Raw genomic sequence first — 15,646 nt, 5'->3', positions numbered from 1 at the left:
TGCAGTCATACAGACGTCTTCCTTTTACCATATATGATAAACATAAACAACCCAACATGTCAACATTTGAATTATTCATAAATCTAGGTTAGAAACAGTCTAATGTTCGGGGGCAACTGCACAGCTCCTCTCATGGAGTTACACAACAACAGTCTCACCTGCATGAGTGACTCTGCTTCCTGACATCTGCAGATGGAGAGTGGCCCGCAGAAATGACCCTGTGTCACAACGTTTTACTCGACGTGTCAGAGCTAATGCTGCAGCTGGCGTGCCGCTCATATAATAGAAGTGCTGATTGTGGACAAAGTAGAGGTGTGAGGTAGTCTGACAGGGAGGGAAAAACCTTACACAAGGCCATGACGTGAAACTCATGCCACGCAAGGGATTGTGACTCGGCTAAGTGTAAATGAGTGAGGCAGCAGAAGCAAATCTGATTGGACGTACATAGTTGCGTATAATGATTTGAGTTTGTGAGCCATGTCACAGTGTGCTGTATCAACTGCAAACAGACCGACCTGAAATCCCGTCAGCGTCACTGAGGAAAGGAAGCAAGCGTCACTGAAGCCAGAGGGGACTGATTAACACCCATATGAGAGTGAAAATGACATCCATTTTCTGTGCCAACATTATGGAACTGGATGTGACAGTAAGATGCTCCATTGACATTACATGTAGAAATCTCAGGTGATGATTTGTAAGGGGTTCCACTCTTAGCAATTTGCAATTTTCAATCCAAATGATCATCTTTCACCGTATTCACAATGCAGTCCTTTTCCTTCAACGTCACCCTCTAGGTGGTAGGATCAGAGGCTTTTGTTATGTCGTTCTTTTTAGCTCACGGTTGTAAATTGTAAAAAGTAAGGGGTATCTGGTGAATCATTACCAGTCACATTTCTCAATGAATTAAAGGCAAGCTAGTAGAGATTTAGAACATAATACAGATGATTTACTGACACTGGCTGATGATACACTTGCCAACTGACTTAGAGTACTGTCAAACAGCTAAATTAGCTTTCAGCTCGTGCATAGTTGATTTTAGTAAGTAAGGAAGATTTATTTATAGAGCACCTCTCAAGAACAGAGGTCACAAGGTGCTTTACAACAATAACAATTAAAAATAAAAATAAAAACACTAAAAGGCAAAACAGAGATTGAAAATACATACATAAAAATGGACAGATTAAACAAAGGCAAGTCTGAAAAAATAGGTCTTCAACTGCTTTTTGAACATGTCATCAGTTCCAGAGGGAGACTGTTCCAGAGTTTAGGACCAACAACCTGGAAAGCACAGTCCCCTTTAGTTTTTAATCTGGTACAAGGCACAGCCAATAGATCCTGATCAGAGGACCTCAGAGTCCTGCTAGAGTTATAAGGCCTCAGCAGCTCCCTGATATAGACTGGAGCCTGACCATTGAGCGCCCTGTACACAGCAACAAGAATTTTAAACTTAGCTTATGTTAGGAAATGGCTTAAGGCTAATATTACTTGTTGTTAGCGTCAGACAGTACAACGAAAGAGAGTCGGTGATTCCTTGCTTGCAAAATGTTTGCTAGGAATTAACTTTCTGGCTAACGCAATGTTAGCAGAGTGGATGAAATAATAGACTGTACAAAACATGGACATAATCTCTGAAGTCATCCCTTTGTTTCTAAAGCGGCATTATGAAGATTATCATCAGCAGTCGCCATATTGGAAATACTACCTCAAACTAACCTTTTGGTCGACCTATCTTGACTCAAAGAGGTGGAGTTAAGGCAGGCTTTTAGCCTACATGTTACAATGTGCCTTCCTATCAGTCAAGTCAGGCATGTCCTAATTATGGAAACTGCAAACTCAATATGTTCCAAAAAGACTCAAAATAAAAATAAAACTGAGCTATTCAGACCAAAATCGATTTTTGTACCAGGCTGTAAACAATGGGCTTTTCTGAATGGGTTAGTAGCCTCAAGCTGACACTGAAGCAACTGCAGATTTAAACACTTACACATTGCCTTCATCTCTCAAGACCAGAGGTTGGATGAAAACTAATGATAGCTGTTGTCTGATGATAGCTATTAGGTTTGTTGTTAATTACTGTTTAAATAGGAAGTCAGGCAGATTTTAATTTTTGTAGTCTTCCAGTTTCCCTATCATCCAGAAGTAGTTTCAAAACAATAAATATGAGATATCCACATTTACACGCCTAACAACACAGCTCACTCAATCAGCATGTGAGCTGCTATGATCAGAGGTGAAGAGCTGCCTCTGATATGGTTATATTTCTCTGCTCAACAATAAAGTCCATTATCTCCCTTCTTTGTTTCTTTACCTTTCTCATCCTTTCCTGTCCTCTCCTTTCCTCTTGCTCATTCATCCCACAACCTCTCTCCTTTCCAAATTCTAATTTGGGTGCACCCATAACAGCCATGTTGATGGGAAATTCATTCACTTAATTCGCTGCGAATCACCTCATTATATTATGTAGCACATTCACCAAAGAGAGGAAAATCAGATAGTGGTAAGTCAGAGCTTGTCTTGTCTGTCTTCAATTGGTGAATGTGTACACAGGGAGAAACAACACACTGTGGGGTCTAACATAGCACAAAGTCTCATTAAACGAAACAAGGTTCTGAGGCAGCACTGAAAATCCTTTATATCAGTCAGAGGGAGGGACGACCAAAGGAGACCATCTGATAAGTGTTTGTTCATCAGACGCCTTTTCTACAACAGTAGTGGACATCATTTGGCTCAACAACAGGGACACTGTTTTTGTTGTAGACACTGGTGCAGGAATATCTTTGGCCACAATCTATGCAAAGTCAGCCTGGTTCTGAATAATTGGAGTGATCAGTGACAAGCAGTCTGCCTATTAGAGGACAGATCATTGTTGTTGATGGTGGCAGCCGGATGAAGAGGGAGAGGAGGAGAAAAGGGAGGAGTGAAAGAAGGTAGAAAACAATCTTGTTTCCTGTCCTGTGCAGCGTCACATCAGAGAGCTCAGACTGCTGTCTGTTCTCTGTCTCAGTCTTGCTGACTGAGATAATTCTCTACGACTCCAAGAGAAGGAAAAGCTGATTCAATGTGAAACCTCCTGTGAGGCAGTTAAGAGCTGATTATTGATGCAAAACCTGTATCTGTGTAGACTTAGACAGTGTATGATCAGTCTACTGTCTGTCTTGTGTCTGACAGGTACAGCCTCTGAAGCATGAATACTAAAACTGTTGTTTGCTATTTTTCTCTAAATTATTTACAAGTCTTCATACGTACGAAAGAATAACTTAGTGTCAAAGTTCTGCAGAATTTCTGATTTTATAAAACTTATTTTAATATGACATGATATGATATGATATGATATGATATGATATGATATGGTATATTATAATATGAAATACAGAGTACAGTATGCCTGTTATCCTACATACTGACGTGTTAAGTGCTAATCTTATCTCTATAATCAACACTCTTTCACCAGGAGTGCATATCGTATCTTAGGTATGAGTTTTATAATTCAGAAAAAGGTTTTATGAAAGGCTTGTTGATTCGACACATTTCAACATTACATCTATCAAAATGTATGAAGACTGAAGGCTATTTAGCTGCTGCAATTTCCATGTCCTGGTGCTGATGTTTTCTGCCCTCTAAATGTTATTAATAACAGTTAGTATTTGTGCTATTACAATATCTATCCATCTATTATCTGTGCCCTCTTTTTAGCAGTCAAGGAGCTGAGGAGATACACAGGGCGGACATATAGAGAGAGACAACCATACGTAGTGGAAATTTAGAGTGACTAATTAGCCAAATAAGCATGTATTTGGATTGTAGGAAGAAACCACAGTTCCCACAGAGAACCCCAACAGGCACTGGGGGAGAACATGCTAACACCACATACAGGCCTCTGTGAGGATTCGAACTAGAAGTCCTCTTGCTGACCACTGCCCCATCTCATCCCCCTTTAGCTACAGTGACAACTCGATGTGTCTGCAGTAAGAAACAGTTCCTCTGGTCACTGTACAGCATAACAGGGGGGCAACATTTTCAAAGCAGCTGCTAAGTGCTGAGTTTGAGATAGGCAAGCTCTGACAAAGTTATGTTAAGGAAATATTACATGTCAGCAGTCTAATGATGTGGTTCAAATTCACTAAAAGATGAAGGCGGTGAATAGCTGACTAATCTAAATCTGTTTTCTTGTTATTTACCTCTTAGGAGGAATGGTGCCTGGACCGTTCTCAGTCCAGGCACCATTCCTCCTTCTCAGCTTACACTGTTTTACCATGCAGGTTTCAAACAAACATAAAACAAACCATATTTCCCATCTCTGCTCTCACAGCTTCTGAACCACCTGGACGGTGTAGAGCTCTATGTTTCTGGTTCAAAGGCAAAGAAGTTCAAACCCAACCTGAAGCGAATGTGGATCACATCTGACAGAAATGTATCGATGGACTTTTGAAAGCCATGCACACCTATGCAGGTCCTTAACAGACCAAACTCCATTGACAAAAAGCATTCTGAAACCTTCCGTACCTTAACTAGATTCGGACACACACACACTTCTTGTCCAGCTCATGTCACATTATTTGACTATGTGACCCTCACATTAGCCTCTGACTTGTCATCCTCAGTTTGAAATATCAGAAAGGACAGTATAGGTATCTCTAACAAGGTCAAAAGGACCATGTGAGTGTCAAGAGACTGCGAGAAAAACCATCACACCTTTCTGTGCCATTTAAATAAAATCTACAAATAACACTGAACATTAAAGACGTTAGTTTCAGAGGGCAATCATGCAAAAAAATGCAAATACATAACACCACAGAAGAAGCAGAGAGGATAGTAAAATTCTATGTGAACCCTAAGGTCGTACTAGTGTGATGTTTTTGTGTTCTTCTTATTCTGTTGGTTATACATGAATGCAGAATAAGACATTTAATATTGCAACATGTTACATAAAACATGGTAGAATAATGTTGCATCCAAAAAAGTATCACTGTTGGCTAAACATGCAGATCAGATACATGAATTCTGATGTGCAAATTTCCCAAAGCTTGACTCACCACACACACACAGTGTGTAAGGACAGAGTATTAAAGGTGGCACAAGTGAGACTGCCTCCATGCATCTATGTACTGTATGTAGGTCTGTCTGCCCCTCTGCTGTGTGTCACTGTGCACCATGTATAAATAACTCATAGGTTACTGCACCAAAGCCACTGAGTGGAAATCTCCCTAAATTTAACTGTCGTGGATTGTGAGTCTGACATTACTGCTGGGCTGAAATGGAGACCTCCACACAGTGCTAGCTGCAGCCTCAGTGGGTTAGCTGCACCAGACTGCCAGCAGACGTGTTGTGCTAACACTCTCCCAATGATAAAAATGTCACTCACAGTCCTATCTGGAGGCATGGCGAATTCAGCCAGCAGCATCAGCATCAGCCTTACTGGCGTGGCTGGCACTTCTCTACTCTACTCATTTTTTTTTTAAATAAACACGTCTTCAGCTCAAATACTAATCCTCACAGAGCAGCCGAGAAAAAGAAAATCTGACAACTGGTCAGAAAAAGGGTTCTGGGGAAATGCACTTTCCTGCCTTCAGCAGAAAAAAATATTTATGTATTCTGGGATGGGGTGAGGGTGGGTAAGAAAATGTCTAAATATGAGCGAATACACCAAGACCAGACTGTTTGAGGAACCAAACTCTGACATTAAAAGCATGCATGTTTCCTACTTCTCAGTTTATCCTTAAACTGAACAAAACAGGCTGTTCAAGGATTATACACACTCCAATGACTCATCACGCCTCCTAAATACATAAGACTTGAGTTTTTGTCAGGGTTTAGACTGCTTATGCTGCAAATTTAACTGGGTATTAGATACTCAGGTGAAAACTTTCACCATCAGACGGGGCAGAGGACTAAGTACTAGTCTTATTCTTGGACAGGTTGCTTTTTTTGTTGACCCCCACTGTAGAAGAAACTATTCCTGAAGGATGAAACAAAATGGATTTCCACTTTAGCCTTTTATCTCCCGTCATCCAGGACACACAGCAAAGACAAGAGCACCAGAAAACGCTTAACTTGCTGAATCGTTGTCTTCTAAAACCTTTTATTGGACATTATTTATACTCAAGGGTCCATCCTTACAGCTAAACAACCCTACAGGGATTCGCACACAATGCCAGCTAGACAAAATGATGGCAAAAACACTTGAAACAAAAAATATCTCACAGTGCACCAACAGGACTCGTTTCCATCTCCTACAGGTTTCCCATCCCCCTCTCTGTGCTCCCTGTAGCAGACAGTTAGCAGTAGCAGTGCACCTCTCAAGGACACCAGCACCAGAGAGGAGAGAGAGAGGGGCAGAGAGGAAGAAAAAGGAGAGACATTTAGAGCGAAGGGAGAAGAGAAAAAAGAGAGAAGATCAGGTTGAGATATTAAGGAGGCGGACAGGAAGACAAGAGAGGATGAGGAAATGCAAAGAGGAGTTGTTAAAGACGCATAAGAGATGATACAAAGTGCAGGTGGAGTGAGAGCTGGTGAGTGAGTGATCAGGAAGAGAGAGAGAGAGAAAAGGCAGCCATGGTTGCTTACGTCACCTTCAGGATGACATTGGCAGGACACACAGGTCTGCTGCCTCATCAATTCGACTGCTGCCCAAAGGGACATCATATCACACACACACACACACACACACGCACACACACTCCCTCTCTCTCTCTCTATACGTCTCGGTCTATCTCTCTCTCCCTCTCAACCACATCACAAGCACACACGCGCATACGCCCAGGCCCTGGCAACGTAGCTCTACCTGGCCGAACACACCCGCAGCCTCTGATTGGCTGCTGAAAGCCAGCAACACTCCCCCTGCTCCCCATCCAGCGAGACTCTGCTTGGAAACAGACAGGCTGCGCTGTTACCACCACAGGCCACTGCTGCAGCACAGCTCAGCACCGCTCTGATCCACATCATGTTTCAAAAAGGGATGTCTGACAGGCAGAGAAAAGCACTATCTAATGACAATAAACATGAGTGGAGGGGTTAAACAGAAAGCGTGTGATGAAGGTTAAGACGCAGAGGGAAGTGTGACAGGGTGACCTTATGCTTCCCTGCATTACAATGCATAGTTGATTCAAAATAATTACACTTTTCATAGTTAATATTCATCTTATTCAAATCCTGCACTGGATCAGATTCACATTTCCACATGATCAGCAGCAAATATTCAGTGATGTCAAATCCACCGCAGTCAATGATTAACAAAGAAATGATGGAATCGTTAGCTTTAGCTCACTTTTTTGGAAAAACTAAAAAATTTTTTCATTGACCACAGATAGAGACTATCAACCACACTGACAATCACTTGACAGCTTATGCAGCGCAGCCTCAAACAGTTTAAAAAATCCCAAATGATCTCCCTTTGATACAGATACTGACACCCAAACGTCAGGCTACATTTCTCTCTATGTAAGAGTCGCGAGGCTTTGACTTCATACTCTGTGTTTTTGAAGTTGTATATTTTTTGGCATTTTTGCCTTTAATGGATAGGACAGCTGAAGAAAGACAGAAAATGTGGGGAGTAGAGAGTGGGGGAAGACATGCAGTAAATGGTCGACCGGCCGGGAGTCAAACCAGCGACCTCTGCAACGAGGATTGTAGCCTCTATATGTGGGACACTTAGACCGCTAGGCCACCAGCACCCCATACAGTGCGTTTTTAAGGGACATACATCCCACACCTTTTTAGGATTGTCCAAGTCAATGCTTATAAGCAATCTCCTTCTTCAAGGTCTGTAAGCATGTAAGTTTGTCCTTTTCATCCATGCAAACTATCAAAAGAATGTCAATGAGCATCTGGAGTTAATCTTAAACCGACTGTAAGGAACTTTTGGTTTGCATTGATTTTTGCGCCCCCTGTGGACAAAGTGGAATCCCTTGTCTCGTTTCAGATGTTGTCCAGCACATGTGTAAGTGAGTTTTTTTTTATATTAGTGTCTCATCCTGCTTTATCTCAGCAGTGAATTAAAAGAAATTTATTTTATTGGGGTAAACCCCTTGAGATGTGCCATCTTGTTTTAGAGGGGGTCCCAAAATGTATCAACATTGGAAATCTTTGCCACGGAAAAATCTAAAAAAAGATTGTTTCCGCAGCATGCAGTTAATCACTACAAGCTGCACCTACCCCACACCGCCAGCAGTTTCAGAAATAAAACATCAGGGTTAGAAATGATTGGTCTCACTGGCTTTTATAGGCCATACAGAGGCATCATTATCAATTTTAATCTGTATAAAAAACAGATGAAAACTCACAGATGCTTTAGGTAACATTTTCGGAGCATCCAAACACTTTGAACCACATAATGAACACCTACAACTGCTGGTAAATGATCAGCACTGCAGGGCTGAATGGAAACCTTTTAATCCCAATATTTGTACACCGAGGCGCGATCTACTAAAGGTTTGCTTGTATGCAAACACGTTCAAACTTGATAGCGTGTGCAAAGCGGATGTACTAACCGGGTGCACCAAGGATTGTGTCTGTCAAATGAGCAAAATAATCACTTTTTTTTCCATTCTCCCAAATCACATTTCTTTTGACAACGCTGAGATGTCTCTGCTGGAGCTCATCAGTGTGTTTATTTGCCTCCTCCACCAAGACCTCCAACTCCATGACTTCAAACTTCATTATTCGTTTACGGCCACTCTGCTCTCCCAAACTCTCCATGGTGACAGCCGGTAGCACACTTAAAATCCTCATTTAAGGGCGGTCTGCATCACTTTAGCACCTGTTATTAATTGCGCACGCAATCATAGTAGATCACCCACAACACGCCCCTAAATAGCATGTGCAATTGTTTTGTTTGCACATGTAATTTAGCACTTGGGATCTTAGTAGATCAGGCCCTGAGTATCCAAAGAGAAACCTAATAGAGATCACTAAGTTTGAAAAGATGTTCACGAAGCAGTGGAGTCCTGGTTCTGATTTTTCTCATCTTGTAATCTTCAGAGTGGACAATGTTCACTGGAACAAGCTGATGCAGATTAGGGTTAGTTTCATACTTAAAGATAAACTTTTTTTTCTACATTCTGATTTTTAACTTTAGTTATTCAGGTTACCCCCCTGAGGCAATTTGTCAATTTTACAACTCAGTTCTTGTACAGATTAAACAAGCAACATAGGATGTGTATATCTGGAGGGATCGAAAGGTGTTGATGCATGATTTTGTACCCTTTGGACAAAGCCATTAGTTTTTTTCTTTAGGACTTTATGGTGAGCTAAGTTGGCCAACTGATGGTTGTAAGACAGATGTTAGAGACTAGTTCTGAGTAATAGAGGGAATAACAGTCTTTCCCATTAGATTAAATTAATCTTTTAGGATACTGAACTTTGTTGTGAAGTGATGAAGAGCAACCAGAAAAGTGTTGACAACATGAAACATGAGTAGATTTAGTGGAGCTCCTCACCTTCTCCTGATACTGACGTCTGGAGGAGTCCAAGGATTGGATAAGAGCTGTTGCATGGCCAATGAAAACCGCATAGCATGTAGCCCCCACAATCATACTGAGCATGGTGAGCCAGATATCTGATAGACTCTCCGGGGCCTGTCGACCGTAACCGATGCACAGCATGTGGCTCATTGCTTTGAATACAGCAAAGGAGTACAGCTCTGACCAGGTATCATTCTGTGGAGAGAGGAGAAATAGAGATAGTTAAAGACATCAGTGCTCCATAAAAAGGCATGTTTTGAGGCAGAGAGGGGGGACTAAAAGGAAACCTTCAGGGACGGCAGGGTCATGGAATAGCACTTAAACACATGAGAGCTCCAGGGAGAGAGCTGCATTAGAAAGAGAGAAAGAAGAAGGATGTGGAAAACGACATCAGGGGAATCCTTCTAGGCCTAATCAGTAAAGTAAAGACAATTTGAAAATTATTTCCTCAGTGAGTAATGGTAATGAGAGGTCATTAAATATGCCCTCTTAGAGCTGTGTGAATAGGAATGTACAACAGGAGGAGACAGCTGGACTCCGGGGCAGCTAGTGTTCAGATTTATGAATGAGCAAATCTCTGGCTTTAACTTGCAGAAACATCTGGATATATCGGACATTCTAGATCTCTATGAGACCATGCAAAGAATACTCAGCATCTTTAAATAGTGGGCTGTGTTATCCCTCTGATTCTGTCCGTCAAAACTCTGCGTCACAGGAGAAGGAGGGTGACTGGGCAACCCATAAAAGCTGGACTGATCTGATACTTTTGTCTGCAGAACTTCCTTTGTTTCCCTTTTCCCTTTCATTAGCTCTAAGATGTGACTGCGGTGACCTCAGCCCGAACACACGGCTGATGCCAATCAATTCAAGATAAAGCCAGAAAACTAGGATTGAAGCCAATTTCTTGTTGGATCAGAATTATTCTCTCAGACAAGCTAGTATCCTGGGTAATGAAACTGTATTATTAATGCTGTGATAAAGTCAAAGACTGCCTCCTGAAAACCTCTTAGAGCTCAAATTAACTACATTTATTTCCCATAGTTACTGACTAACCCACACAAAAACATGCGTATGGAAACACACTCACTCTTCTTTAAATTTCTTTGGAGCTACACAGAGGTTACAGTGTACACTCAGCAAAGGCGATCAACGTTGTCCTCTTGTGTAACTTATAGAAGTGCATTAGCAGTCTATTAGTGCATTTGAAAGCACATTATACAGAACGCTTTCCCTTGTTTTTTTCCAAGTAACTTTATTACCCCAATCACTGTATCACTGTCCTGTAACATTTGTGTAACACAAAGCATGTGATGCATGTTTAAAACAATTCAAATTGTTTTAGAATTGTATGCTTCAAGAATTTCTGAATGAGAACATTTGATTCTTTAGGTCAGGTCACCATTTTCAGAAACATGGTTTTCACAGCAAAGTAACTTTGTATGCAAGTCAAGGTAAAGGTGCTGTATAGTATTATAATGCAGTGTACAGCTTAAAAAGTTAAAGGTTGATGTACAGAGATTGAATGTTTTGTGTTTATTTTATCACTGTAAATTTGAAGTTTTGATGGTTTTTAAGTGCTGGCTGTAAGAAATTGTGAGTATTTTTAAGAACAATATATAAAACCATAACAGAGCACTTCAAACTAACTGATCAGTAATTAAATGTCGCATTAGTTGCACCACTTAATAAGTGAGCAAATTGGGAAAACACATGTACAATAAAACAGCACGTGTCTTGTGTAGAGGGAACTGTCATCGTCATTAAAGGGCCACACTGTGATTGAAGAACTTCTCCATCATGAGCAGACTCCAAAAATAAATACAGCTCCACCAAGTGGGCTGAGGCTAAATGGTGTATGTGCAAACAGAAAGAGAAACAGTGGAGTGAAAGAGATTGAATAATAGATGAACGATGAGCACTTTGATTCTGAAATAGCACAGGCAGGAGAGACGGAGAGAGAGACTCCGTACCCTCATAAGTCTCAACAGCCCTCCCCGGAGATTTCAGTTTGGGAACTATCCGTAGCTTTGTTGGTAATCACCGTCTCCTTTAGCCGCAGATAGTCTTTGTGAAGTAGGCTGATAACGCAGGGAGGCTTTGAATATATCTTCCAGTGTCCTAATATGCCTTTTTTGTTAGTGTTGCTGCGACCTTGCAGTGCAGCAGGCCTCGTATATCTTGCATGCACACTCAAACATAAATTTCACCTGCCAAACACCATGACTGTGTGCATGTGAGTTTTCTGCCTTTCAGAGAGGACAAAGAGTTCCAGCATTTGGCTCTGGATGATTGTGTTAAAAGTCATGTTAGCAGGGAGGAGAGGCTGTCATGCTCTGAAAAGAAACCAAAAAAACAAGATGAAATAATTTTTTGTCTCATACAAAAAGGTTCTTAGGGAGAATAAATCAGAAAGGCTTATCAAAGGTTGCTCATGAACATGTAAGCATTAGGATGTGTGCGTATGAAAAAGTGACAATGGAGTCAGCAGAAAATGGTCACACTTAGTCATAGGTGAGATTTCGTGATATCTAATGTTGGCTGGGGTGAAGAAATGCATGAAACACAGCCCTTTTTTCCTGTATTCATCAGGTTTTCCACCTCTGTCTAGCATGTACACAAGATGATATTTGTTCGGTAGCATGGACCACAAAATACAGCTGTGGCTGAAGAGATTGTCATTTATTAAGGAAACACCTGGCCAAACGATTCATGTTTGGACACGTCACTCTGAACCACAAACTTCAACTTCAAGATAAGAAAGTCAAGAGATCCCAAAAGTCATCAGGATTTGTCTTCTAGGCCAGTGGTTCTCAAAGTGGGGTCTTAGGACACCTGGGGGTCTGTGAACCATAGCGTGGGGGTCGGTGAAATTATTATTATAAATATCTAATAAATTATAAAATTGTGCTATGTCATTTAAAACAGCATATATACAGATGAGGACCATTTGCGCCAATGAAACCAGCATATTGTGCCCATTACTCCCACTCTAGTTAACTTTGGGCCAATAGAAACTGATATGATTGTGACACGTCACATCAATCTGTCACATATCACTCATACACACTTCACTCCGGTCACAACTGTGCCCGCTACTACTTAGCTTTGCCTACTAGCCATTGTGCATTTCTAAATCAGTTCACATCGTCAAGTGTTGCTAAGCCCAAGCAAGCTAAATTAAGAAAATATGACGACAGGTTTATAGAGTTTGGTTTTATTAAGAACAGTGACGGGAGACCAAAATGCGTCATTTGTCTTCAGGTGCAAGCCAACGAAGCTATGAAGCCAGCCAAGCTAAAGCGCCATCTGATCACCCGGAATATAGGACAAAACTAAATACTTTTTCCACCAGAAAACACAGAAGGTGAAGTGTTTCCTGTTTATCACTGTGGAACAGGTCTGAAGTATTTAGGTTGATAAGTTTTACAATACAAACAGTTCCAAGGGCAACTAAGAGTGAGAATGGTAGTAAGCATGTGCTTAATCTATGTTACAATTATGAGGGGGTCCTGGAAAATGTTCTCCCCTGTAAGGGGTCCCTGGCCCCAAAAAGTTTGAGAACCCCTGCTCTAGGCACCATAGTTGGCTGTACGCGACTTAATGGCAATCTAATCTAATCTAATAGTTGTTGAGAGAAACATCAGTCAAGACCAGAATGGTGGACTATCTGGCAAGCAAGACAAATCGAAGAGTAACACTGCCAGCTTGGTTAAGAATCATGAAAGATTCACCCAGACGAACAGGAAGGTTGACCATGCCCTTTTAGCCCCCTGTTTCCAGTCCTGTCACTTCCCTCCACACTCCTCCAAAGTGTTAGAAACTGAAGTCTGAGAGGTGAAGGATAAAATGGAGTTATATCACGCTAAATGAACGACCACTTAGTTTGTCTGTCAGCCAATAAGCTGGACAAAAATCAGAAGATAATCAACAATGTAACAAAGCTTTTGGCCTGGCCCATCACACGCCCACCGCTTTAGTTTACAAAGGCTTATCTGAATTTATTATACAGTCATCTCTGTCTGCTTCCTCTCTCTCTCTCTCTCTCTCTCTCTCTCCTCTCTCTCTCTCTCTCTCTCTCTCTCTCTCTCTCTCTCTCTCTCTCTCTCTCTCTCTCTCTCTCTCTCTCTCTCTCTCTCTCTCTCTCTCTCTCTCTCTCTCTCTCTCTCTCTGTCTCTGTTTCTTTCTTCTAGTCTGCCTCAGTGCGTGTGTGTGTGTGTGTGTGTTTGGTCTCTTTGTAATCTGCTGGGTGGGCAGTGGAATATGTTGTTTCTGGATGTGAAAGGCAAGTCATCCTTTGTTCCCTGACAGTTCATTGTAAGGCCAAAAAACAAAAAGTCTCTATTTTCACTCCATCAATACGAACAATGGCTGCCTTGACTTTTGTACATACTGTTTTCATGCTTACTAGGATTCTTATCCAACTTGAAAAGATTCATAATAATGTCTGTGGTTTAAGTTAGCAAGCTTGCTACCTTAGCACGCCACAAAGCTGAGGGATGAAGACTTGCCAGTTTTGGCATATCACTCTGTGAAATCACGACTCTTGTTTCAGTTTTTTTCTTCGTGTCTGTTGGTTTTGGGATGAAACAAAACAAAATGTGACTTCAGTTATCTTTAGCATCAGACATGTTGTTTGGTTTGCCTCTTTCTTAACCCTCCTGTTATGTTGCAGGTCGAATTGACCCATTTTAAAGTCTATTTTAGGCAATATATGCCTTCCAAACCAGCTAAATGCAGGTAAAAAATCTGGGCAGCATGTGACAGAAGAGGAGTCTTGTGTTCATTTATCAACATCACTTCATAAAAAGAAAAAAATCTGAATGTAAAACAAATTAAACAAAAATATATGTCATGTAAAACTATTGTATTTATATTTAGGTCTTTCAATACACATTAAAAAAAGTTTTAACATGAACTTTAATGAAAAACGAGTGAGTTATCCTCATTGAACCATGATCTGTGAGAATTAAACAACACCAATGGACTAAATCTTGATTTAAATGGTTAGTAAAGGACTTAAAAATTATATTAAAACAAATGTGTATTGGGATTTTTTGGGGTTCTGACACTTTTGGATAGTTGAATATGCCCCGGGTCAAATTGACCCAGGAACATTATTGCTGTTCCAGAGAAACAAACATAACAAGAGGGTTATGCCTGACTAGCTGTTTCCCTAATGTCTAAGGTGACCATATTTTCAGACCTCCAAGTAGGGACACTTTAATTTTACCACATGTATTAGCTCATGATACAATTGGAATTTTAATGAATGCTCCTTTCAACACCATAGAAAATGCCCTAGCAGGTGAAAAATTGGTCACAACAGGGCCACTTGCTGGCTTTATTATGGCTACGTCGCTAATTCCTTCACGGAGGACTGATAATGAGCACTTGCAGTGTGTGCAAAATGCAGCACATTAATTGCTTGGTACTCTTCGAAGGACACTGTAACTCTACTGGAGCTCTTTGGGAAATGCTGACTTCCTTTTCAACATGACAGCTAGCTTACCTGAAAATATGCAGCAGGTCCCCTCAGGATGATGAGCAGGGCTAGCTAAGCCGAGATTGACTGACACGTGTACAATCCAATCAGTATTGGAAGCATGCCAAATTGTTTTTCTATTTCAGTTGGCTAAAACCAGGAAAAGAATTTTCAACAGTGTGACATATTAGTGTTTTATTGCTATCTGTTGGGACTCAGAGCTTGAAAACAGGAAGGTCCTGGTCAAATCAGAACCTTACATATGTCACAACTCCTTAACTTGCTTTTTACATGCCTACTAGGATTTTTTTGCAGTCATTAAAAGATCCATAAAGATTTCTGATCGCAGAGTTTGTGTCTAGAGTCAGCCAACTTGCTGCCTTAGAAATGAGTGGAAGCAGTATGATGTTAACTTTTAGCATGAAAATTTGTAAAACCCTGATATCTTCACTTTTTTTATTTCTGTTTGTTTCAGGATTAAACAAAAAACAGGCAGCTTTTAAAGCACTTTAGTCATGCTGATAGATGTGTCTTTTCTCTGTGACAGTGCAAGGCTAGCTGTTCCCCCCTCGTATCCAGTCCTAAAAGAAGCTAACCATCCCATGGCTCTAGTTATCTGCTTAGTGTACAGTATTTATCTTCTTGTTCAATTTTCAACTCAAAATCAAAAAAATTCTTACACTTACATGTAGAACTAACACAAATT

The 15,646-nt window shown here is 40.9% G+C and overlaps 1 pseudogene; it reads right to left on the bottom strand.

Annotated features, from left to right (window-relative positions):
* LOC117826323 overlaps positions 1-15,646 on the bottom strand; it is a 37,656-nt pseudogene that overhangs the window by 7,870 nt on the left and 14,140 nt on the right.

Source organism: Notolabrus celidotus, chromosome 15, assembly GCF_009762535.1.
Source record: "Notolabrus celidotus isolate fNotCel1 chromosome 15, fNotCel1.pri, whole genome shotgun sequence".
In the NCBI taxonomy this organism is placed as follows: Eukaryota; Metazoa; Chordata; class Actinopteri; order Labriformes; family Labridae; genus Notolabrus; species Notolabrus celidotus.
This window is presented reverse-complemented; position numbering and strand designations above follow the sequence as displayed.